This window comes from Diceros bicornis, chromosome X (assembly GCF_020826845.1).
Source record: "Diceros bicornis minor isolate mBicDic1 chromosome X, mDicBic1.mat.cur, whole genome shotgun sequence".
Taxonomy (NCBI): domain Eukaryota; kingdom Metazoa; phylum Chordata; class Mammalia; order Perissodactyla; family Rhinocerotidae; genus Diceros; species Diceros bicornis.
In genome coordinates this window covers 96540865-96565986 of record NC_080781.1, presented here as the reverse complement: position 1 = coordinate 96565986, position 25122 = coordinate 96540865, and the positions used below count along the sequence as shown (strand labels likewise).

Sequence of the window (25122 nt, the reverse complement as noted above, 5' to 3'; positions counted from 1 at the left end):
TTGATCTTTAACATGCATTTGCAGGACATATACCTAAATTGTTCTCAACTATATAAATGATAATGATTCCTGGGTGTCTCTCAGTTGAGTGAGGAAATACGCAGTTATTAGATCTTCCCAGCAATTTGACATTGTAATGTAGATTCTTCCCTGCTGACTAGGGTTTTTTTTCCTTTTATAATGACATTTTTTTAAAAGGCAGAATTTTTCAAGTGTTACTTTGGAACGTCAGTGACTAGAACTTAATATTTTTTTTTTTTTTGTGAGGAGATCAGCCCTGAGCTAACATCCGCCAATCCTCCTCTTTTTTTTTTTTTTTTTGCTGAGGAAGATGGCCCTGGGCTAACATCGGTGCCCATCTTCCTCCACTTTATATGGGACGCCGCCACAGCATGGCTTACCAAGCAGTGCGTCGGTGCGCGCCCGGGATCCGAACCAGCGAACCCCGGGCCGCCGCAGCAGAGCGCGCGCACTTAACCGCTTGCGCCACTGGGCCGGCCCCTAGAACTTAATATTTTAAAAAATATTTGTTACCCTAGACTTTGCTCTATATAGTGATAGTCAACCTCATTCCCTAAAGTAACCAGTTCCTCTTAAATATCGTTATGATTATTTTCTTAAGATATAGTATTATTATTTCTGTACTTCAGAAGGAAATGGACATCAACTTTTCCTATATATTTGGATATGTGTCATTGCAAATGATTGTTTCTATTTAGGTTATATGTAGTATGGCCCAATTTGATAGGACATAGTGTGGACCTGTTAATACTACAAGAGCATAGGGGCCGGCCCGGTGGCACAAGCCGTTAAGTGCGCGTGCTCCACTGCGGCGGCCCGGGGTTCGCCAGTTCAGATCCCGGGCGCGCACCGACGCACTGCTTGGCAAGCCATGCTGTGGCGGCATCCCATATAAAATGGAGGAAGATGGGCACAGATGTTAGCCCAGGGCCAGTCTTCCTCAGCAAAAAAAGAGGAGGATTGGCAGATGTTAGCACGGGGCTGATCTCCTCACACACACACACACAAAAATGCTACAAGAGCATAATCTTGGGAATCTTTCACTTGATTAATTTAATTGCATCAGAAAATTATGAATATATAAATATATCTAAAATACCTTATTGAGGTTTGGATGACATACAATACCCTGTGCATAAAGTATATGCTCTAATAAGCTTTGCTATATGTATGCACCTGTGAATCCAACACTACAGTCAAGATAATGAACGTATCCATCACCTCAGAAAGCTTCCTCATGGCCCTTTGTAATCTCCCCACTGACTTCTCTCTTGCCTCTCTTTCCATGTCACCCTACCCCATTCCCAGGCAACTGCTGATCTTCTGTCACTATAGATTAGTTTTCTTTTTGTATAATTTTATGTGAATGGAATCATACAATGTGTCTTTTTTGTCTGTCTCCTTTCCTTCAATCTAATTATTTCTAGATTTACCCATTTGTCACATGTACAAATAGTCCCTTCTTTTCTATCGTTGACCTGATATTCCATTACAATCATGCATCACTTAACGACAGGGATACATTCTGAGAAATGTGTCGTTAGATGATTTTGTTGTTGTGCGAACATCATAGAGTATACTTACACAAACCTAGATGGTATAGCCTACTACACACCTAGGCTACATGGTATTAATCTTATGGGACCACTGTCGTATATGTGGTCCGTCGTTGACTGAAACGTCATTATGTGGTGCATGACTGTAAATGGATATACTACAATTTGTTCTCCCCATTCACCTGGTAATGGATATTTGTGTTGTTTCCAGTTTGAGGCTCTTGTAAATAAAACTGCTATGAACATTTGGGTATAAGTCTTCACTTTGATATGCTTTCTTTCTCTTGGGTAAATACTTAGGGATGCAATGACTAGGTCATATGATAGTTGTAAGATTAACATTATAAGAAACTGCTAAACTGGGGCTGGCCCAGTGGTGCAAGCAGTTAAGTGTGCGTGCTCTGCTGCCGCGGCCCGGGGTTCGCCAGTTCGGATCCCGGGTGCGCACCGACGCACCGCTTGTTAGGCCGTGCTGTGGCGACATCCAATATAGGGAAGGAAGATGGGCATGGATTTTAGCTCAGGACCAGTCTTCCTCAGCAAAAGGGAGGAGGATTGGCATTGATGTTAGCTCAGGGCTGGTCCTCCACACACACACACAAAAAAAGAAACTGCTAAACTGTTTTCCCTAATGACTTTGAATATTTGAGAAAAGATGTTTAGCATCTTTTCATATGCCTATTTGACATTTGTATATCTTCTTTGCAGGAATGTCTATTCAAATATTTTGCCCATTTATTAATTAGAGTGTCTGTTTTCTTTTTATTGACCTTTGTGATATTTTCCATATTCTGGATACAAGTCCGTTATCAGAGATATGATTTGCAAATATTTTCTCCCAGTCCATGGCTTGTTTTTTAATTCTCTCCACAGTATCTTTGGAAGAGCAGAAATTTCTAACTTTGATGAAGTCCAATGTATTGATTTGTTCACTTATGGATTGTGGTTTTGGGGTTGCATCTATGAAATCTTCATCTAACCCAAGGTCATGAGGATTTTTTTTTTTTTTTTTTGTGAGGAGATCAGCCCTGAGCTAACATCCGCCATTCCTCCTCTTTTTTTGCTGAGGAAGACGGCCCTGGGCTAAAATCTGTGCCTATCTTCCTCCACTTTTATATGGGACGCCGCCACAGCATGGCTTACCAAGCAGTGCGTCGGTGCGCGCCCGGGATCCGAACCAGCGAACCCCGGGCTGCCGCAGCGGAGCGCGCGCACTTAACCGCTTGCGCCACCGGGCCGGCCCCTGTTTTGTTTTGTTTTTATTGATGTTTTAATAGTTTTTAACATTGTGAAATTTTGGGTTGTATATTTTTGTTTGTCTATCACCATATATATGTCTCCCTTCACCCTTTGTGCCCACCCCCCACCCCCACTGCCCCTTGTAACCACAATACAGATTTCTCTGTCCATGTGTTGGTTTATATTCCACATATGAGTGAGATCATACAGTGTTTGTCTTTCTTTTTCTGGCTTACTTTACTTAACATATTACCCTCCAGGCCCATCCATGTTGTTGCAAATGGGACGATTTTGTCTTTTTTTTATGGCTGAGTAGTAGTCCATTGTATATATATACCACAGTTTCTTGATCCAGTCGTCAGTCGAGGGACACTTAGGTTGCTTCCACTTCTTGGCTGTAGTGAATAATGCTGCAATGAACATAGGGGTGCATAAGCCTCTTTGGATTGTTGATTTCAGATTCGTTGGATAGATTCCCAGTAGTGGGATAGCTGGATCATAGGGCATCTTTATTTTTAATTTTTTGAGGAATCTCCATACCATTTTCCATAGAGGCTGCACCAGTTTGCATTCCCACCAGCTGTGTATGAGGGTTCCTGTTTCTCCACATCCTCTCCAACATTTGTTGTTTTTTGTCTTGGTGATTATAGCCATTCTAATGGGTGTGAGGTGATATCTTAGTGTTGTTTTGATTTGCATTTCCCCGATGATTAGTGATGTTGAACATCTTTTCATGTGCCTATTGGCCATCTGTATATTCTTTGGAGAAGTGTCTTTTCATTTCCTCTGCCCATTTTTTGATCGGGTTGTTTGTTTCTTTGTTGTTCAGTTGTGTGAGTTCTTTATATATTATGGAGATCAACCCTGGTCACAAGGATTTTTTACTTGTGTTTTCTTCTAGAAATTTTAGGTTTTATATTTAGGCATATGACCCATTTTGAGTTGACTTGTATATAGTGTGATACACGGATCAAAGTTTATGTTTGTGCTTATGGATATCCATTTGTCCCAGCCCCATTTGTTAAAAAGACTATCTATCCTTTCTCCACTGAATTGCCATTACAACTTTGACAAAAATCAGTTAACCATATAGGTGTGAGTCTATTTCTGTACTCTTTATTCTGTTCCATTGATTTATTTGTCTACCATGATGCCAATACCACACTGTCCTGATTACTCAAGGTTTATAATGACTCTTGAAATCAGATGGTTTTGATCCTCCAACTTTGTTCTTCTTTTTCAAAGTTATTTTTCATAGTTTAGGTCCTTTGCATTTCAACATGAATTTTAGAATAAGCCTGTCAATTTCTTTAAAAACAAATGTCTGCTAGGATTTTTATTAGGATTATACTGAATCTATAGATCAATTTGAGGAGAATAGACATCTCTACAATACAGAATCTTCTGATGCATGAAAATGGTATGTTTCTCCATTTATTTACATCTTTTTAAATTTCTGTCAGCAATATTTCGTAGTGTTCAATGTATAGACCTTACACATATGTAGAGAAATTGTTCCTAACTATTTCATACTTTTTGGTGCTACCATGAATGACAGTATTTTTTAATTGCAATTTACACATACAGTGGTTCCTTGGTATCCACAGGGGATCGGTTCCAGGACCCTCGTGGATACCAAAATCGGCACATGCTCTAGTCCCTTATATAAAATGGCATAGTATTTGCATATAGCCTACACACATCCTCACGTACACTTTACGTCATCTTTAGATTACTTATATTACCTAATACAACGTAAATGCTATGTAAATAGTCATTATGCTGTATTGTTTAGGGAATAATGACAAGAAAAAGAAGTCTGTATATGTTCAGTACAGATGCAACCATCGTAGGCCTTTGGATCCTCGGTTGGGTTGCCTGAATCCGTGGATGCGGGAACCTGTGGGTACAGAGGGCCGACGGTGTTATATTTTAACTAAACTGTGAGCAGCCAAATGTCAAAAAATAGCCGTTGAGGAATCTTTTTGGTTGAAAGCTTGGGCTACTTTAGGATGAGAAAGGTACTTGATGTATAACATGCGTTTGCTTGTATTTCCATATCAGCTTTTGGAGGTTATTGGCAGTATGCTGAAACTAGGGAGAAAAATGTCCCAGACACAGTTCTGCAGTTCATCTCCAGATAAATCAATCACTAAAGTAGTTTAGTAGCTTTCAGCTTTATATGTGTATTTAGAATTGAATCTGTTGAATTGTAGTGTTTTTCTTTTTTACCCTCCAGCTATTCCACCACAATGAATTCCTGGGATCTTGAGTGATGAGAGGAGAGGAAGAGAGCATGTGTGTATGTATGTATGCACGTATGTATATATTGCTAAAGCTGCCAGGAATATTTATTGTCAAGAATACTTGAGGTTAATTACTGTGTGTTATGTCAGTTCTGCTCAGTTTCTAGCTGAGCCAAATCAGGGTGGTGGTTGTTTGTTTTTTCCAGCTTTCCTTGGCGTGCATGGTTACCATGGTGTCTCAGTGACTGCTGTGGGATTTGGTACAGACTGAGCATCCATTCAGGACCCTTGGCTGAATTACTTGTTACTATGATAGTGGTCAAGTGTTGCTTTTCTAATTCTGTCATTCCTTATAGATTTATTAGTTGGCATTTGACTGTATGGTAGACTTTTCCTTTCTCTTCTGTGGTTTATTTATTTAAGTATTTATATGACTGACTTTTCCTATTTTACTGAAAGAGTTTATTATTTTGTATTTTGATGCTCAGATTGTTCCAGAGTTGGCCAATGTTTTAGGCCCTTCAAGTTGGCTTCTGTGTCCATTTGACACCTCCTTAGAATCCTTTGAGCATATACTTGCTCCCTGACCCTGAGTATCTCCCCATCTGTAGGAAGGAAGTAGTGATTCCCACCTCAGAGAATTGCTTTGAGGATATAAAAAGAAAATGTCTGAAAATAACAACCTACACTGTGTAGCATCTGGTAGGCCCTCAAAATGTTAGTTTCGCATTCCAACTTTGTCTCCTTCATTTTGTCAGTGTGATGCCTCTGACATTAACCTAGCAGCATGACTACCAGAGAGAATACTTGGGCATGTAACAGCCCGCAGGGATAAGCCCCCATTTCCATGATGTGTGAGCTTCAGTGTCACTGCATGTGTGTGGGAGGGGCTGTGTGATGGAGCTGGGAAAGAGGCAAAGTGTCATTGCACAGCTTCCAGTGGACTGAGTGGGGACAGGCAAGGACACTCTCACCCCTTTCCCCTGTGTTGTTCATGTGCTATCCCATCCTCTCACTTTCCTCTCTATTCCATGTGCTGTCTTATCCCCTGACTCTCCTTCTGCTGGAACATCATAGAAGGGTGTGGCCTCTGAGCCCCAGAAACAGGAGCTGACAGAGAAGAACCAAGTGTGATGTCAAGTGTGCAGACAGGTTCCTGGAGCAAGAATGAAGAGATCAGGGTCCTATCATTGGGACACTTTAGGTAAGTCGCTACCCTTCCACCAGCCTCGTCTATACAACAGAATAACAATACCCACTGCTGCCGACCACCCAGGAATACTCTGGAGTTTAAGTGTGATCCATGTGGGAAAGCAATCTGTGGTCGTAGGTGAGAGGGAAGGATCAGTGCATTTTCCAGTAATTGCATTAACACAGACACCGCAGATATTGTAGAACTCTTCATGGTAAGCATTAAATTAATGGTGTACAAATGTCACGTGTTTAGGTCAGGATATTTCCAAGTGTGGTCCATGGACCACTTTCTCAAAACTCCTCAGGGGGTGCTTGTTGAAATTCAGATTCCTGGGCCTACCCTAGGTCTGCTGTATCCAAAACAGGGAGGTGGGTGGGAGATGTCTGCATTTTGAATAATTTGGTTCAAATAGTTGGTTCTGGCTCATCCCAGGTTAAAAAGCACCTCTGTGGATTTGCAACGAGGTGTTCTTAAAATTTTGGATCCTTTGATGTCTAATTTCTTTGTCAATTTTTCCTGTCACTCAGCTTTAAATATCTATGTCTACTCTTGTGTATGAAATAGGTAGCAATTCCTTCATGTAAGTAAAACTTTATCAGTGATTTATATGCGAGGCACTGAACTAGGCACTGGGGACACAACACAGAGAACAAGACAGGCAGGGTCCCTGGAGCTTTCATTCTAGTTTGGGAAAACTGGCAATAATCAGGTAAGTCAATAAGTGGGGCAATTTCATATGGGAATGAGTGCTTTGAAGAAAATAAGCACATAAATAGACTAGAAAATGACGGGTCAAGAATGATTATAGGTGGGGTTGTCAGTGAAGCTCTTTCTCAGGAATTGACATTTGAGCTGAGTCCTGAACTACATACAAGAAGATGCCAAGCCCGGACAGGCCTTTTGGTCAGCGGCCCTTCAAGGGGTGTGTGAGCACCAGTTGTTCCAGGAGCAGATGACGAGCTCAAGTGGCTGGAGCCTGGCAGGCATAGTGCAAATGGTAGGAGATGAGGTCCAAGGGAAGACAAGAGCCAATACGGTGTCTGTAAGGTGAAGTAAAAGTATTCACACTCACACAGTTTGTAAGTGGCAGAATTAGGGTTTAGATCTAGTCTTTCTCCAGAGCCCTCCTAACCAGTACACTTAGCAAGAAGAAAAAGACGTGTATTAAACTATGTCAACCCATGGTGGTTGATATTATGCTGGGGCCATATATCTCTTTGGGTGAAAACTGTGCTTCAGTAGGCATTTTTCCGTATACAGAGGGTATTAAGAAAAAAGAAATGGTAATAATTGTAAAAACAAAAAAGTAATAATTATCACAGTTACTATGCATTAGACAACTTGGCTGTTAAAATAATTCCTTGGACTTCTGTGGTGAGTTCTTTTCCCTTTTATGAACTCAGTGCTTTTCACATGGGAATCACTTTGCTCTGTGCTCCAGTTTTTGTTGGTTGGGAGGCAGGGCTGATCTGACCCCCTTGGATAGGTGAGGCCAGAGGACGTGTGATGACTTACCAAAGGTCACCTAGAGTTAGTGTGTTAGGTCTGCCAGAAGTGTCAGGGGCCAGGAGTGTCTTCTGTCTCACACCCAGTTGCCTGTCCATCAGACGTAGCACTAGCCTTGTTCCTATGTGTAGTAAGTCACTTTTCAAGGACTCTGAGGATTTGTGCTTCTCTGAGGTTACTCTGCAGGTAATAGAAGAGGACACTAAGTACCTTCAAATAAAAGGATATGGGATATTGCTTTTCCTCTCTTTCCCCAAACTCAATTGGGAGATTAGAAGAAAAATTCCTGAAATTATATAGCATGTTCTCTTTTATGTCTGGCTCCTTTCAATGAACATAATATGTGTGTGATTTACATTATTGATGTCTATAGTTGTGGATTATTCATTATCATTGGTGTATGATATTACATTGTGTGGATATTTCACTATATATGTATCTGTTATGGGGATTTGGATATTTTCCGGTTTTTGACTTATATAAATAATGTTACTCTGAATGATCTTGTACATACCTTTTGAATGGACATTTCTTTTCCTTGCTTTTCGGCATGTACCTAAGAGAGGCATTTCCGAGTCATAGGGTATGTGTATGAGGCTGCCAAGTAGATACTGCCAAGCAGTTTTTCAAAGTGATTGTTCCAGGCTACAGTCCCAATCCTCGCCAACACTTGGTGTTTTCCATCTTTTTCATTTTTATTGTTTATGTGAGCATGTTGTAGTATCTCAACGTGGTTTAATTTTAATTTATCTGAAGTCTTAAGTGTCTTTTAATGTAAAAAAGTTCCCCTTGGTTTTTTTAACCTTCCAGTTGTTTGCTTAAGAAACTGCATCTTTTGTCCTGTGGAATGTGCATTCTGGATTATGCAGATCATATCCTTCTTGTGTTGTTTATGTTCTTCTGCCCTTCCCCATTTCCTTAAATTGGTGATTAGATTTAGAAGCTTGACCCAATTCAGATTCCTTGGCAAGAGTACTTCAGATGTGGTGGTGTACTTTTTATAGCATTACACCAGGAGTCTCATTGTGTCTGGTTGTCTCTCCTCTTGTGATGCAAAGATTGATCACTGGGTTCAGGTGTTGTCAGCCTGACCCATCTGTCATAAAATTTCCTGTCTGCTTTTTACCTCATGTTTTTTGCAGCCTCTGAAGATAGTTGCCTAGATCTGCATTTCATTAAAGGTTGTAGAAGGGTGGTGTTCTAATTCTATAATTTCTTCTGCATTCATTAGCTGGAATTCTTCTGTAAAAGGAACTTCCCCTCATAAACTGTTAGGTTTCCCTGAGGTATGGTTTGCACAGGAAGGGAAGGATGGATGTTTAATTTTTTGCAGTATTTCTACCTTTCAAAATATCGAGTTGTTTCCCTAGGATCCTCTAAACGTGAGCAGTGAGTTGGTTTTGTTTGTTTTGCTTTTCTTTTAGAATGTCATCATGACTCATAGATGTTTGTATATTTGACATGCTTTAGTCCATTGTAGTCGTTATTTTACTTGATGTCAAATTGTTCTGTCTTTGGCCATTGGGAGACCCTTCAAGGTGGCTTCTGAGTCTTTTTGACATGCTTTCTGGTATGAGAGTTTGGTACAGACAATCTGGTATAATTTCTTCTGGGGAGCTTGAATCCACCATTTCTCCAAAGGAGCCGGATCTCTTTTAGTGAGATATATGTTCAGAGGATTTAATCTGGGGACTAGAGTCACTCATTGCTACTTGATTGGCCATTGTTTCTTGCCCTTTTTAGTGCACAAAGTCAGTAAATTTGTATGATATTTTCAAGAGAATATACATCATTAGCTTCCATCCTGGGCTGCTCCTCCATCTCTGTATAGGTTTTTATCAGTTTTTAAAATATAAGCAAATATAACATATATATGAGTTTTCTCCCTACCTCGTAGGTAAAAGGTGGCATATCCGACACAAGTAAAGTCCAATAGAAATTTTTGTGGAGATGAAAATATTCTGTGTCTATTTTCCAACACAAAGAGCCGTTAGCTACCTGTTAAATATGTGAAACCTGGTGAGTGCGAATGAGGAACTGAATTTTTAATTTCATTTAAATTAAATTTAAATAGCCATGTGTGGCTGGTGCCTACTGTATTGGACAGCAGCAGCTCTACACATTTTTCTGCACCTTGCTTTTTTCACTTAGCAATATATCTTGGCGATATTCCATACCAGTATGGAGAGGAAGTCCTCATTGCTTTATTTAAAAATTTTTTTGTGTGTTGAGGTAAAACACAGATAACATAAAATTTACCACCTGAACTATTTTTAAGTGTATGGTAGACTAGTGTTAACTATATGCACGTTGTTGTGCAACAGATCTCTAGAACTTCCTCATCTTGCAAAACTGAAACTCTGTACTCATTGAACAACAACTTCCCTTTTTCCCCCACAGCAGCCCCTAGCAACCACCATTCTACTTTCTGTTTCTGTGAATTTTACTACTTTAGACACCTCATATCAGCAGTATGATGCAGAATCATACAGTATTTATGCTTTTGTGACTGGCTTATTTCACTTAGCATAATGTCTTCAAGGTTCATCCATGTTACAACAATATGACAGGATATCCTTCTTTTATAAGGCTAAATAATATTCTGTTGTATGTATATAACACATTTTGTTTATCCATTTATATGTAGGTGGACAGATAGGTTTCTTCTACCTCTTGGCTATTGTGAATAGTTTCACTAAACATGGGTGTGTAAATACCTCTTCAAGATCCTGTTTTCCATTTTGTATATACCCAGAAGTGAGATTGCTGGATCATATGTTTTAATTTTTCAGTAACCTCCATACTATTTTCCATAGTGGCTGTGCTGTTTTACCTTCCCATCAACAGTGCACTAGGGTTCTAATTTCTCCACAGTCTCACCAACACTTGTTATTTATTAAGTTTTTTATAATAAAGGTATAATTGACATACAACATTATATTAGTTTCGAGTATACACCATAATGATTCAATATTTGTATACATTGTGAAATGATCACTACAATAAGTCTAGTTAACATCCATCACCATATATAGTTACAGAATTTTTTTTCTTGTGATGAGAACTTTTAAGATTTACTCTGTTAGTAACTATAAATACATAATACAGTATTATTAACTGTAGTCACCATGGTGTATGTTACATACATGACTTATTTATTTTATAACTGTAGGTTTGTACATTTTGAATCCCTTCACTCATTTTGCCCACCCCCCACCACCAGCCTTTGGCAACCACCAATCTGTTCTCTCTATCTATGAACTTGTGTTTTTTTTAAATTAGATTCCACATATAAGTGAGATCATATGGTATTTATTTTTGTCTGACTTATTTCACTTAGCACAATACCCTCAAGGTCCCTCAGGTTGTGGCAAATGGCAAGATTTCATTTCTTTCATGGCTGAATAATATTCCATTGTATATGTATATACTACATCTTCTTTATCCATTCATATGCCAATGGACATTTAGGTTGTTTCCATATCTTGGCTATTTTAGTATTTGCTGTTTGTTGATGGTGGTCATCCTAGCAAGCATGAAGTGATTGATATCTTATTGTGGTTTTGATTTGCATTTCCCTGATGATTAGTGATGTTGAACATCTTTTCATGTTTATTGGCCATTTGTGTGTCTTCTTTGAAGAAATGTCTATTCAAGTCCTTTGCCCAGTTTTTAATCTGGTTATTTGTTTTTTTGTTGTTGTTGGGTTGTGGAGTTCTTTATATATTTTGGATATTAAACCCTTATCAGATATGTGATTTGCAAATATTTTCTCCATTCCGTAGGTTGCCTTTTCACTTTGCTACACAGAAGTTTTTAAGTTTGATGTAGTCTCATTTGTCTATTTTTGCTTTTGTTGCCTGTGCTTTTGATGTCATATCCAAGAAATCATCATCAAATCCAATGTCATGAAGATTTTTCTCTATGTTTTCTTTTAGGAGTTTTATAGTTTCAGCTCTTATGTTTAGGTCTTTAATCCATTTTGAGTTCATTTTTGTATATGGCGTAAGGTAGGGGGTCCAGCTTAATTTTTTTTGCATGTATATATCCAGTTTTCCTAACACCACTTGTTGAATTGACTATCCTTTTCCCATTGTGTAGCCTTGGCACCCTTGTCAAAGATCATTTGACCGTATGCAAGGGTTTATGTCTAGGCTCTCTATTCTGTTCCATTTGTCTATCTGTTTGTATTTATGCCAATGCCATACTGTTTTGAGTACTGTAACTTTGTAATATGTTCTCAAATCAGGAAGTGTGAGGCCTTCAGTTTTGTTTTTCTTTCTCAAGATTGGCTTTTTCAAGTTCTGGGGGTCCTTTGAAATTCCATATGAATTTTAGGATGTGTTTTTCTCTTTCTGCAAAAAATAGCATTGGGATTTTGATAGAGATCAAATGCATTGATTCTGTAGATAGCTTTGGGAAGTACGGACATTTTAACAATATTGAGTCATCCACTACATGAACATGAGATGTCTTTCCATTTATTCGTGTCTTCTTTACTTTCTTTCAGCAAAGTTTTGTAATTTTTAGTATGTAAGTCTTGTACTTCCTTGGTTAAGTTTATTCCTAAGTATTTTATTCTTTTTTGATGCTATTTTAAATGAAATTGTTTTCTTAATTTCCTTTTCAGATTGTTTATTGTTACTGTATAAAAATGCAACTCATTTTTGTGGGTTGATTTTGTATCCTGCAACTTTGCTGAATTTGTTTATTTGTTCTAACAGTTTTTTTGGTGGAATCATTAGGGTTTTCTACATGTAAGGTCTTGTCATCTGTGAGCAGAGATAATTTTATTTTTCCTTTCCAATTTGGATGACTTTTATTTCCTTTTCTTGCCTAATTACTCTGGCTAGGACTTCAAGTGTTGAATAGAAGTGGCAACAGTGGGCATCCTTACCTTGTTCCTGAAAAGCTTCCAACTTTTCACCATTGAGTATTGAGTATGATGTTAGCTGTGGGCTTTTCATATATGGCCTTTATTGTGTTGAGGTAATATCCTTCTATTCCTAGTTTGTTGAGAGTTTTTATCATGAAAGTGTTTGGATTTTCTCAAATGTTTTGTGTGCATCAATTGAGATTATCACCTGAGTTTTTTCTTCATTCTGTCATTGTGGTGTGTTACATTGATTGATTATCATGTGTTGAAACATCTTTGCATCCTGGGAATAAATCCCAGTTGGTCATGGTATATATTCTTTTCAAAATGCTGTTGAATTTGGTTTGTTAGTATTTTGATTTTTGTATCAATATTAATCATGGATATTGTTCTGTAGTTTTCTTTTCTTGTGTCTTTGTCTTGTTTTGGTATCAGGGTTATGCTGGCCTCATAAAATTAGTTTGGAAGTGTTCCCTCCTCTTCAGTTTTTTGGAAGAGTTTGAGGGGGAATGGTGTTAATTTTTCTTTGAGTGTTTGGTAGAATTATCCAGCGAAGACATCTGGTCCTGGGCTTTTCTTTGTTGGGAGTTTTTTGATTACTTATTCAATCTCTTTACTAGTAATAGGTCTGTTTAGATTTTTTATTTATTCATTATTCAGTCTTAGTAGTTTGTATGATTCTAGGAATTTATCCATTTCTTCTAGGTTATCCAATTTTTTGGTGTATAATTTTCATAGAAATCTGTTATGATCCTTTTTATTTCTGTGGCATCAGTTGTAATATCTCCTCTTTCATTTCTGGTTTTTGTTTGAGTCTTCTCTATTTTTTCTAAGTTAATTTAGCTAAGGATTTGTCAACTTTGTTGATCTTCTCAAAGCACCAACTCTTAGTTTCATTGATTTTTTTATGCTGTTTTTCTATTCTCTGTTTTGTTTTTTTTTTTTTTTTGATTTTTATTGATATTTTAATGGTTTCTAACATTGTGAAATTTTGGGTTGTACATTTTTGTTTGTCCATCACCCCATATATGACTCCCTTCACCCCTTGTGCCCACCCCCCACCCCCACTTCCCGGGTAACCACAGTCCAGTTTTCTCTGTCCATGTGTTGGTTTATATTCCACATATGAGTGAGATCATACAGTGTTTGTCTTTCTCTTTCTGGCTTATTTCACTTAACATAATACGCTCCAGGCCCATCCATGTTGTTGCAAATGGGACGATTTTGTCTTTTTTTATGGCTGAGTAGTATTCCATTGTATATATATACCACATTTTCTTAATCCAATCGTCAGTCGAGGGACACTTAGGTTGCTTCCACTTCTTGGCTATGGTGAATAATGCTGCAATGAACATATGGGTGCATAAGCCTCTTTGGATTGTTGATTTCAGGTGCGTTGGATAGATTCCCAGTAGTGGGATGGCTGGATCATAGGGCATCTCTATTTTTAATTCTTTGAGGAATCTCCATACCGTTTTCCATAGAGGCTGCACCAATTTGCATTCCCACCAGCTGTGTATGAGGGTTCCTGTTTCTCCACATCCTCTCCAACGTTTGTTGTTTTTTGTCTTGGTGATTATAGCCATTCTAACGGGCGTGAGGTGGTATCTTAGTGTTGTTTTGATTTGCATTTCCCTGATGATTAGTGATGTTGAGCATCTTTTCATGTGCCTATTGGCCATCTGTATATCTTCCTTGGAGAAGTGTCTGTTCATTTCCTCTGCCCATTTTTTGATCAGGTTGTTTGTTTTTTTGTTGTTCAATTGTGTGAGTTCTTTATATATTATGGAGATCAACCCCTTGTCAGATGTATGTTTTGCAAATATTCTCTCCCAGCTGGTTGGTTGTTCATCTTGATTCTGGTTTCATTTGTCTTATAAAAGCTCTTTAGTCTGATAAAGTCCCACTTGTTTATTTTTTCTTTAGTTTCCCTAGTCTGGGTAGGCATGTCATCCGAAAAGATTCCTTTAAACCCAATGTCAAATAGTGTGTTGCCTATATTTTCTTCTATGAGTTTTATAGTTTCAGGTCTCACCTTCAGGTCTTTGATCCATTTTGAGTTAATTTTTGTGAATGGCGATAGCACATGGTCCACTTTCATTCTTTTGCATGTGGCTGTCCAGTTTTCCCAACACCATTTATTGAAGAGACTTTCCTTTCTCCATTGCATGTCCTTAGCACCTTTGTCGAAAATTAGCTGTCCGTATATGTGTGGTTTTATTTCTGGGCTTTCAATTCTGTTCCATTGATCTGTGTGTCTGTTTTTGTACCAGTACCATGCTGTTTTGATTACTATTGCTTTGTAGTATGTTTTGAAGTCAGGAATTGTGATGCCTCCTGCTTTGTTCTTTTTCTTTAGGATTTCTTTAGCTATTCGGGGTCTTTTGTTGCCCCATATAAATTTTAGTATTCTTTTTTCTATTTCTGTGAAGAATGTCATTGGGATTCTGATTGGGATTGCATTGAATCTGTAGATTGCTTTAGGTAATATAGACATTTTAACTATGTTTATTCTTCCAATCCACGTGCATGGGATATCTTTCCATTTCTTTATGTCATCGTAGATTTCCCTCAATAATGTCTTGTAGTTCTCATTGTATAGGTCCTTCACCTCCTTGGTAAGATTTATTCCTAGGTATTTTATTCTTTTTGATGCAATTGTAAATGGTATTATCTTTTTGAGCTCTCTTTCTGTTAGTTCATTATTAGCATATAGAAATGCAACTGATTTTTGTAGATTGATTTTGTACCCTGCAACTTTGCTGTAGTTGTTGATTGTTTCTAACAGTTTTCCAACAGATTCTTTAGGGTTTTCTATATATACAATCATGTCATCTGCAAATAGTGAGAGTTTCACTTCTTCGTTACCTATTTGGATTCCTTTTATTCCTTTTTCTTGCCTAATTGCTCTGGCCAAAACCTCCAGTACTATGTTGAACAGGAGTGGTGAGAGTGGGCAGCCCTGCCTCGTTCCTGTTCTCAGAGGAATGGCTTTCAGTCTTTCCCCGTTGAGTATGATGTTAGCTGTGGGTTTGTCATATATGGCCTTTATTATGTTGAGGTACTTTCCTTCTATTCCCATTTTATTGAGAGTTTTTATCATAAATGGATGTTGTATCTTGTCAAATGCCTTCTCTGCGTCTATTGAGACGATCATGTGGTTTTTATTCTTTGTTTTGTTGATGTGATGTATCACGTTGATTGATTTGCGGATGTTGAACCATCCCTGCGTCTCTGGTATAAATCCCACTTGATCATGGTGTATGATCTTTTTAATATATTGTTGTATTCGGTTTGCCAATATTTTGTTGAGGATTTTTGCATCAATGTTCATCAGCGATATTGGCCTGTAATTTTCTTTCTTTGTATTGTCTTTGTCTGGTTTTGGTATCAGGGTGATGTTGGCCTCATAGAATGATTCAGGAAGTGTTCCATCTTCCTCTATTTTTTGGAATAGTTTGAGGAGGATGGGTATTAAATCTTCTTTGAATGTTTGGTAAAATTCACTGGAGAAGCCATCTGGTCCTGGACTTTTATTTTTTGGGAGGTTTTTGATTACTATTTCCATCTCTTTACTTGTGATTGGTCTATTCAGATTCTCCATTTCTTCTTGGTTCAATTTTGGGAGGTTGTATAAGTCTAAGAATTTATCCATTTCTTCTAGATTGTCCAATTTGTTGGCATATAATTTCTCATAGTATTCTCTTATAATCCTCTGTATTTCCATGGTATCCGTTGTAATTTCTCCTCTTTCATTTCTAATTTTGTTTACTTGAGCCTTTTCTCTTTTTTTCTTAGTTAGCCTGGCTAAGGGTTTGTCTATTTTGTTTATCTTCTCGAAGAACCAACTCTTTGTTTCATTAATCCTTTCTACTGTTTTTTTGGTCTCAATATCATTTATTTCTGCTCTGATTTTTATTATTTCTCTCCTTCTGCTGGCTTTGGGCTTTGTTTGTTCTTCTTTTTCTAGTTCTGTTAGGTGTAATTTAAGGTTGCCTATTAGGGCTTTTTCTTGTTTGTTAAGGTGGGCTTGTATCGCTATGAGTTTCGATCTCTGCTCTATATTTCTTTCCTTCTGCTAACTTTGGGTTTAGTTTGTGCCTCTTTTTCTAGTTCCTTGACGTGTAAAGTTAGGTTGTTGATTAGAGATTTTTGTTCTTTTTTGATGTAGACCTTTACTCCTGTAAACTTCCCCCTTAGTACTGCTTTTGCTGCATACCATAAATTTTGGTGTATTTTGTTTTCATTTCATTTGTCTCAAGATATCTTCTAATTTCCTTTGTGATTTCTTCTTTGACCTATTTGTTGTTCAGGACTATATTGTTTAATTTCCATATATTTGTGAATTTTCCAGTTTTCCTTTTGCTATTGATTTCTAGTTTCATTCCATTGTGGTCAAAATAGATTTCAACCTTCTTAAATTTAAGACTTGTTTTGTGGCCTAACATGTGATCTATCTTGGAGAATGTTCCATGTGTGCTTGAGAATATGCATTCTGTTGTTGTTGGGTGGAGTGTTCCTTATATGTCGTTAAGTGCAATTGATCTATAGCGTTGTTCAAATCTTCTGTTTCCTTATTGATCTTCTGTCTGGTTGTCCTATTCATTATTGAAATTGGGGTATTGAAATCTCTTATTATTATTGTATTACTGTTTATTTCTCCCTCTAACGTTGTCACTGTTTGCTTCATATATTTGTGTGCTGTAATGTTAGGTACATATATATTTATAATTATTATAACTTCATGGTGAATTGACCATTTTATCATTATATAATATCCTTCTTTGTCTCCTGTGACAATTTTGATCTAAAGTCTATTTTTTTCTCATATAAGTATGGTCACCCTTGTTGTCTTTTGGTAACCATTTGCATGGAACATCTTTTTCCATCCTTTTACTTTTTGCTTATGTGTATCTTTATTATCTAAAGTGAGTCTTTTGTACATAGCATATAGTTGAATCTCATTTTTTTTATCCTTTTAGCCACCCTATGTATTTTGGGGAGTTTAGTCCACTTATATATAAAGTAATGGGATAGGGAAGGACTTACTCTTGCCATTTTGTTAATTGTTTTCCGTGTGTCTTGCATTTATTTTGTCCATCTTTTCCTCTTTGCTGCCTTCCTTTGTGTTTCATTGATTTTTTTATAGTGATATGCTTTGATTCTGTTCTCATTTTCTTTTGTGTATCTTCTATAGGTATTTTCTTTGTGTTTACTGTGGGGATTATATAAAACATCTTATAGTTGTAGCAATCTATTTTAAACTGATAAAAACTTAACTTCAATCTCATGTAATCGCCCTGCTCCTTTACATCTTTCCCCCACTTTATGTTATTTATGTCACAAAATGCATCTTTTTATATTTTGTATCCATTAATATAGTTTTATAGTTACAGTTATTTTTTATGCTTTTATCTTTTTAAATTCTATACCAGAATTAAAAGTGACTTATGCACCACCATAACAGTATTACAGGATTCTTTATTTGTCTGTATGTATACATTTAACAGAGAGCTTTATATTTTTATATGCTTTTGTGTTGCTGTCTCACATCCTTTTGTTTGAACTTGAAGGACTCCCTTTAGCATTTCTTGTAAGGTAGGTCTAGTTGGGTTGAACTCCCTCAGCTTTTGTTTATCTGGGAAGGTCTTTATTTCTCCTTCATTTTTTTTGTTTTGTTTTTCTTTGTTTTTTTGAGGAAGATTGGCCCTGAGCTAATCTGTTGCCAATCTTCCTCCTTTTTACCCTTTTTTCTCCCCAAGGCCCCAGCAGATAGTTTTATGTCATAGTTGTACATCCTTCTAGTTGCTCTATGTGGGACGCTGCCTCAGCATGGCTTGATGAGTGGTGTGTAGGTCCATACCCAGGATCCAAACTGGTGAACCCCAGGCTGCCAAAGTGGAGTGCGTGAACTTAACCACTAAGCCACTGGGCCGGCCCCTCTCCTTAATTTTTGAAGGAAAGTTTTGCCAGGTGTAGTATTCTTGGTTGGCACTTTTTTTTTCTTTCAGCACTTTGAATATATCATCCCGCTCCATTCTGGCCTGTAATGTTTCTTCTGAGGAATCCACTGATAGTCTAATAAGAACTCCCTTGAACATGATGGTTCACTTTCTGTTGCTGCTTTCAAGATTCTCTCTTTGTCTTGACTTTTGACAGTTTTATTATAATGCCTCTTTGGGTTCCTCCTACTTAGAGTCATTTGAGCTTCTTGAATTTGGATGTTCCATTTATTCCTCAGATTTGAGAAATTTTTGGCCATTATTTCTTCAAATAAACTCTCTGCCCCTTTCTCTCTCTTCTCCTTCTTGGAATCCCATAATGTAGACCCATATTGGTCTTTTTGTTGGTATCCCCCTAAGTGCCTTAAACTTTCTTCACTTTTCTTCATTCTTTTTTCTTTTTGTTCTTCTGACTCAATAATTTCAAATAACCTATCTTTGAGTTCACTGATTCTTTATTCTGCTTGATTGTCTTCTTTTGAACCCCTCTAATGAATTTTTCAATTCAATTATTGTATTCTTCAGCTGCACAATTTGTTTGGTTCTTTTCTATAGTTTCTATCTCTTTGTTGATATTCTCATTTTGTTCATGCATTATTTCCTGATTTTATTTAGTTGTCTATCTGTATTCTCTTGTAACTCATTGAACTTCTTTAAGACAATTATTTTGAATTCTTTGTCAGATAATTCATAGATCCTTATTTCTTTTTTTTTTTTTTTGTGAGGAAGATCAGGCTTGAGCTAACATCCATGCCAATCCTCCTCTTTTTGCTGAGGAAGACTGGCCCTGGGCTAACATCTGTGCCCATCTTCCTCCACTTTATATGGGACGCTGCCACAGCATGGCTTAACAAGCGGTGCATCGGTGCGCGCCCGGGATCCGAACCCCGGCCGCCACAGCTGAGCGTGTGCAGTTAACTTTTACGCCACTGGGCCGGCCCAGATCCTTATTTCTTTATGACTGGTTTCTTGAGATTTATTTTGTTCCTTTGATTGGGCCATGTTTCCCTGTTTCTCTGTATGTCTTACTACTTTTTGCTGAGGTTTATGCGTTTGAAAAAGCATCCTCCTCTCCCAGTCTTTATGGACTGGTTTTGTACAGGGGAAGATCTTCACCAGTCAGCCTACCTAGAAATTCTGAGGCATCTCAAAGCTGCTTTGGGGATGCCTCTTCTCTGGTCTTGTTGGTGTGATTTCCCAGTTAGAGGTTTGCTATTTTTTTTTCTTTCTGACCTCATAATCTCTTGCTCCCTCTGGTGTCTGTCTGTGGTACTGCAAGTTTTCTGGTTCTGCAATAGGCTGCAGAGCTCTCATTTGTTCTCGGTGGCCCCCAGGCATCCAAAGTATACTGGTTCCCTGTCAGCCCTTCCAGTCAGGTGAGACAGAAACCAGACCCTTGGGAAGTCCCTGAAGAGCCAGAACATTGGACTACAAATCACTCTTGTCTTTCTCTTCTGAGAGAGGAGCTGCAAGTTGGGTATTTTCTCCCAATTGTGCTGAGCTTGGCTGGCTTGGGTGAGGGGCTAATGTGGGTGAAATGCAAAAGATTTTCTTACCTGTATCAATGCAGCTCTTCTTGGCTTTGTGCTTGCCTAGGGTACAGCAACTTTTAAACTTGTTTCTGGAGTTCTCATAAAGGCTTTTTGGACTGTATATTGTTATGTTAGTGTCCCTGTGGGGGAACGAGGTCTGGAGCTTCCTACTCTGCCATCTTTCTCCAGGAGGAATCCCTCACGCTTTTTATACTTGCATAGCACTCTAGGATGTAGATGTACTATAGGTTATTCAGCCAGCCTCCTATTGGTGAATGTCTGTCTTGTTTCTTATCTTCTGATGTTATGAATTTTTCTGCTAATAATAGCCTTGTGCTTATGCCTTGTTGTCTTTTTGCATTGTATCTTTGGGATAGATTCTTAGAGGAGAAATTGCTGGTTCCAAGAGTAAATTCCTGTGTAATTTACTAGATACTATCAAATCTCCTCAACAGGAGTTGTACTATTTTACATGGTTGTCAGCCTTTACTTCTTCAAATACTTTTTCATCCATGCACTTTTTCTCCTCTCTTTCCAAGACAACCATGACAGTAATATCAGATTTTTGTTATAATCCCACAGGTCCCTGAGTCTTTGTTCTTTTTTTTAAGTCTGTTTTCTCTCCGTTGTTCAAATTGGGTAATTCCTATTGTTCTATCTTCAAGTTCATTGATTCTTTTCTCTTTCCTCTCCATTCAGTTGTTGAGTCTATACATTGAATTTTTAAAATTTCAGTTATTGTATATTTTAGGTCTAAAATATCCATACTGTTCTTCTGTATATCTTCTGTTTCTTTCCTGAGAATTTCTATTCTTTAATTTATTTCAAGCATAATTGTAATTACTCATTGAAGCATTTTTATGATGACTACTTTAAAATCCTTGTCAGGTCATTCTGACATCTGTGGCATGTTGGTGTTGGTGTATGTTGATTGTCATTTCTCATTCAAGTTGAGATTTTCATGGTTTTTGAAATGATGAGAAGTTCTTAGTTTTCTTTATATGATGTTTAGGATTTGGTGCCATTTCTTTTAGGATGAGTTACCAGGGGATGGTAGGAAAGAGGAAGCAAATCATCTTCTCTTTATTTTTATTTGATTTGCTTTCTGATCCTCGTTTTTACCTTCTGTTTTGACACTGGAATAGCAGCCTCCCAGAGATCCCTAGAAAGGAGATAGTACAGAATAACAGAGTATCAAGATGGGTCTGCTGTGCAACAAACTAAAATCAGGAGACCTGGGTCCCAAATATCAGATCAATCCTTGCCTACAGGACCGTGGGTAGTCACCTCCCCTGTGCTGGCCTCAGCCCTAACACAGAAAAAGATTATATATCCCAATGGGTAGGGACATGGGTTTTGTAGTTCGAGTGTGATGTAAGCTTGGGCACATTTAATTGCTGGTTTCATGATCTTTAGCAACTATGAGTCTTCAGATATATGAAATACACATGTGATGTATATACATTATCTATGCATGCATAGAGAAGATAATGGGAGGAAATGAACAAATGTGATAATTGTTTTATGTTAATGGGTGGTAGGTTTGCTGATTAATTATTTATTTATCACTTGACTTCACTGTGTTTTCCAAAATTTTCAAAATAGTATGGATCATTGCTTAAAACATATAAACTCACCAAACAGTGCTTGATATATTTCAGACATACAAAAAGTTATAGAAAATTATAAAACAGATTTCAAGATACTCATATTAAGAAATAAAACATTACTTATGTAGCTGAATTTCATTTGAAGTCTTTTCTGATTGCATTAACCTCATTCTTACCCAGGGTTAATCACTAACAAGAACTTGGGCTTTTCATTCTTAATACATTTCTTTATAGTTTTATTACACATGTATATATTCCCTACAAGAAATATGGTATCATTTTGTTGCATGTGTTTATCTATAGATGCCTAGGTATCTCATGGAAAGGAGGAAAGAAGAAACGTGAAGAGAACAAATGCACATTCACATCTCAGCAGCGTGACCTGCCATTTATGCCTCCTTCCCATGTGTATTCTCTTGCAGAGCTTCCAAAATGGACACACCCATTTTCTCAGTTTACATGCTGTAAGCAGCATGAACAGAATCTGGACATAATATTTTCAGTCACTTTTTTTGTGTCATGTGTTTAAAGTCTTAGAGTTTCTTAAGTGCCAGCTAGAGCACAACAATGCCTAAATATATCCTGAATGTGAAACTTCTTCCCCTTTGTCCAGGCCTTATTTTCTGTCTTTCAAGTACACTGTTAATCATCTAGGGCTGTACGTCCAGAACCTGATCTGGGCCGTCCTGGTGAGAGAAGACAGTGATTGCAGGGAGTTAGTTTTCCTGTGTCCAGACTAACACTCATATCCCTCAGTCGGTTTGGGAGTGCATCACATTTTGAACTTGAGCTGATTTGTATTACAAGTGCTGGGCATTTGTATGTTTTCGTTTCCTTTTGTTATTTTTCATTGCACAAGGAAAGTACTTCAAAGGTGTTTTAATGCACATGTGTTGATTGCCCTGGGGCCCTGGGCTGAATGAGCCTGTGACTACATATTTCCCCTGAACCCCGCTGTTGAAGCATTCTCCCCTCTGGAACCGGTGGGACTGAGCACTGGGCGATCTCATGCAGTCCCTCCTCCCCTCCCCTGTGGCGGTCACTGCTTGGCTAACTGTGTGGTTAAACCAGTGAGCCTGCTTTCAGATCAACGGACTATATTTTGGAGACCTCAGAAAGAAGCATGTTGTGAAACTACTTTCAACTTATCACCTTCACTAAAATCCAAGGAAATCAAGACACTTTCTGACTGCTGAATTTGAGGTTTATTTTAAAGACATGCTTGCGCTCTCCTAGGTTTCTATAATTTCCCTGAAGCTGCCCAACTGGGATGGTCGTGTGGTAGATTCATAAATTAGTTCTGGGACCACCCTATTACCTAAGTCCCTTGGTTTAGGGATGTTCCCCATTGTGACATTGAACCACTTTCCTGTGGGAAGGGCTGGGAATATTTATTTTTTCTGATTACTTTTTTTTACTTTTAAAACCAAGGCACTTTCATTGCAGATAAAAATGGAAAATGCATGGAAAGCAAAAAAAAAAAAAATCATTACAAACTTTTAAAAGTCGACTACTCATGGATAAGCACTGTTAACAGTTGAATGTGTATATAATTTTTAGAAATTTTACTATGCAAATATAACCATGTAGGTTTGTAAACAGCTCTTCTGTCACAAACATCACATTATGAAGGTCAATCCATGCCAATCAATATAAGCCCACACAATAATAAAAATGGCAGTAGAAACACTGATGGTCCATTCTGGTATGATAATAATGATCAGAATGGTTACTATTACTGCTGACTCCCTCTGTGCCCCACACTGTTGTACGTGCTAACCCTATACTTACTCACTTCGTCCTCAACACAACCCATGAGAAGGAGCTGTTGTTGCCCATCTTTAAACATCAGGGAGCTGAGGCACAGCAGGGGCAGGGCTAGCAAGTCATAGACTAAGATTTGAACAGATTCTGTGTGGCTGCTGAGCCCCACATCTAACCAGTGCACACCACTGCTTCTCATCTGGTAAGACCCTCAACATCACTGATCATCAGAGCACAGCAAAATACAACTAATTAAGGTCCCATGTTTTTCTTTCAGTTAACTAGGCAAAAATTTTAAATATTGATTTTAATCAGCGTGGTTTAAAATTTGGGGAACTGTGTCCTTTTTTACTGTATAAATGGCTCTTCCAACATCTTGTCTCTCTCCCTCTGTCTCAGGGATGTTCCCGTTCTAAAGTGAATGGCTTTCCTGTGCTTGGGACAGAAAATACTTATGTTTCCCAGCCTTTTTAATATTTTGTGTAATTGCAAGAGCAATAGGTGTTTATTATAGCTAAAAATAAATGCGATGGAAAGGGAAATAAAATAATAATAACTCAAAGCCCCTCACCCAAAGCAAAGCCCTTCTAATGTTTTCATCTACATTATATTCTTCCAGAAGTATTCTTATACAGGCATCTATATATTTATGCATGTATGCATACATTTATATATTTACATACAAAACATTAGATCTCATCATATGTTTAATTGTAACTCACTTGTTTCACTGTAGTGGATTGAATGTACTCCCCAAAATATTCCCAAATCCTACCCGCCCATACTTTCTTTGGAAATAGGGTCTTTGCAGATATAATTAAGTTACAGATCTCAAGAAGAGATCATCTTGGAATTTAGGATGGTACCTAAATCTGATGACTGGTGTCCTTATAAGAGAATGGAGAGGGAGATTTCACACACACAGGGAAGAAGATCATGTGAAGACAGAGACAGAGTATGGAGTTATGCTGCCACAAAACAAGGAAAGCCAGTAGCTACCAGACTGGAAGAGGTAAGGACAGATTCTCCTCTCAATGCTTCAGAGGGAACATGGTCCTGCTGACACCTTGATTTCAGGTTTCTGGTCTCAAGAAGTATGAGATAATAAACTTCTCTTGTTCTAAGTCATGAAGTTTCTGGTAATTAGTTACAGCAGCCCTAGGAACTAATACACTTGTTACTGAACCGAGTTCGTTTTGTTTGCCACACAATATATGCCAATCACCAAGATGATGAGTTTGCAGCAGAGAAAGGCTTTATTCACAAGGCAGCCAAGCGAGGAGATGGGAGAACAAATCTCAAATCCATCTCCTTGAAGAATGGGGATTAGGGATATTTATGGATAAAGGGGCAGGGTGGTCTGAAGTGTTGAAATAGATGATTGGAGGTAAGGAAGAGTGACGTATTTGATGATCTGTGTAAGTGTAGTCAGGCTTCATGACTCTTCATAGGATGCATGTTCACGAAATGGAGGTGTTAGCGTGATCTGAGGGTGGAGTTTTTAGCTCCCGGACATCAGGAGGTCGCCTGTTGGACACCTGGGCAGATCTAGTTGGTGAATTGGTGGTCTCGACC

General features: G+C 38.0%; 1 long non-coding RNA gene across 4 annotated transcripts in view; it reads left to right on the top strand.

The window, feature by feature from the left end:
* Window positions 1-23655, top strand: part of LOC131401277 (uncharacterized) — a 46865-nt gene extending 23210 nt beyond the window's left edge. For 2 of the 4 annotated variants that reach the window (XR_009217623.1, XR_009217625.1), the window contains exons 4-5: window positions 6143-6266; window positions 22087-23655. This is a non-coding gene — a long non-coding RNA (uncharacterized LOC131401277). The other 2 variants (XR_009217626.1, XR_009217624.1) reach the window with 1 other exon arrangement.
* The last annotated feature ends 1467 nt before the right edge of the window (window positions 23656-25122 follow it).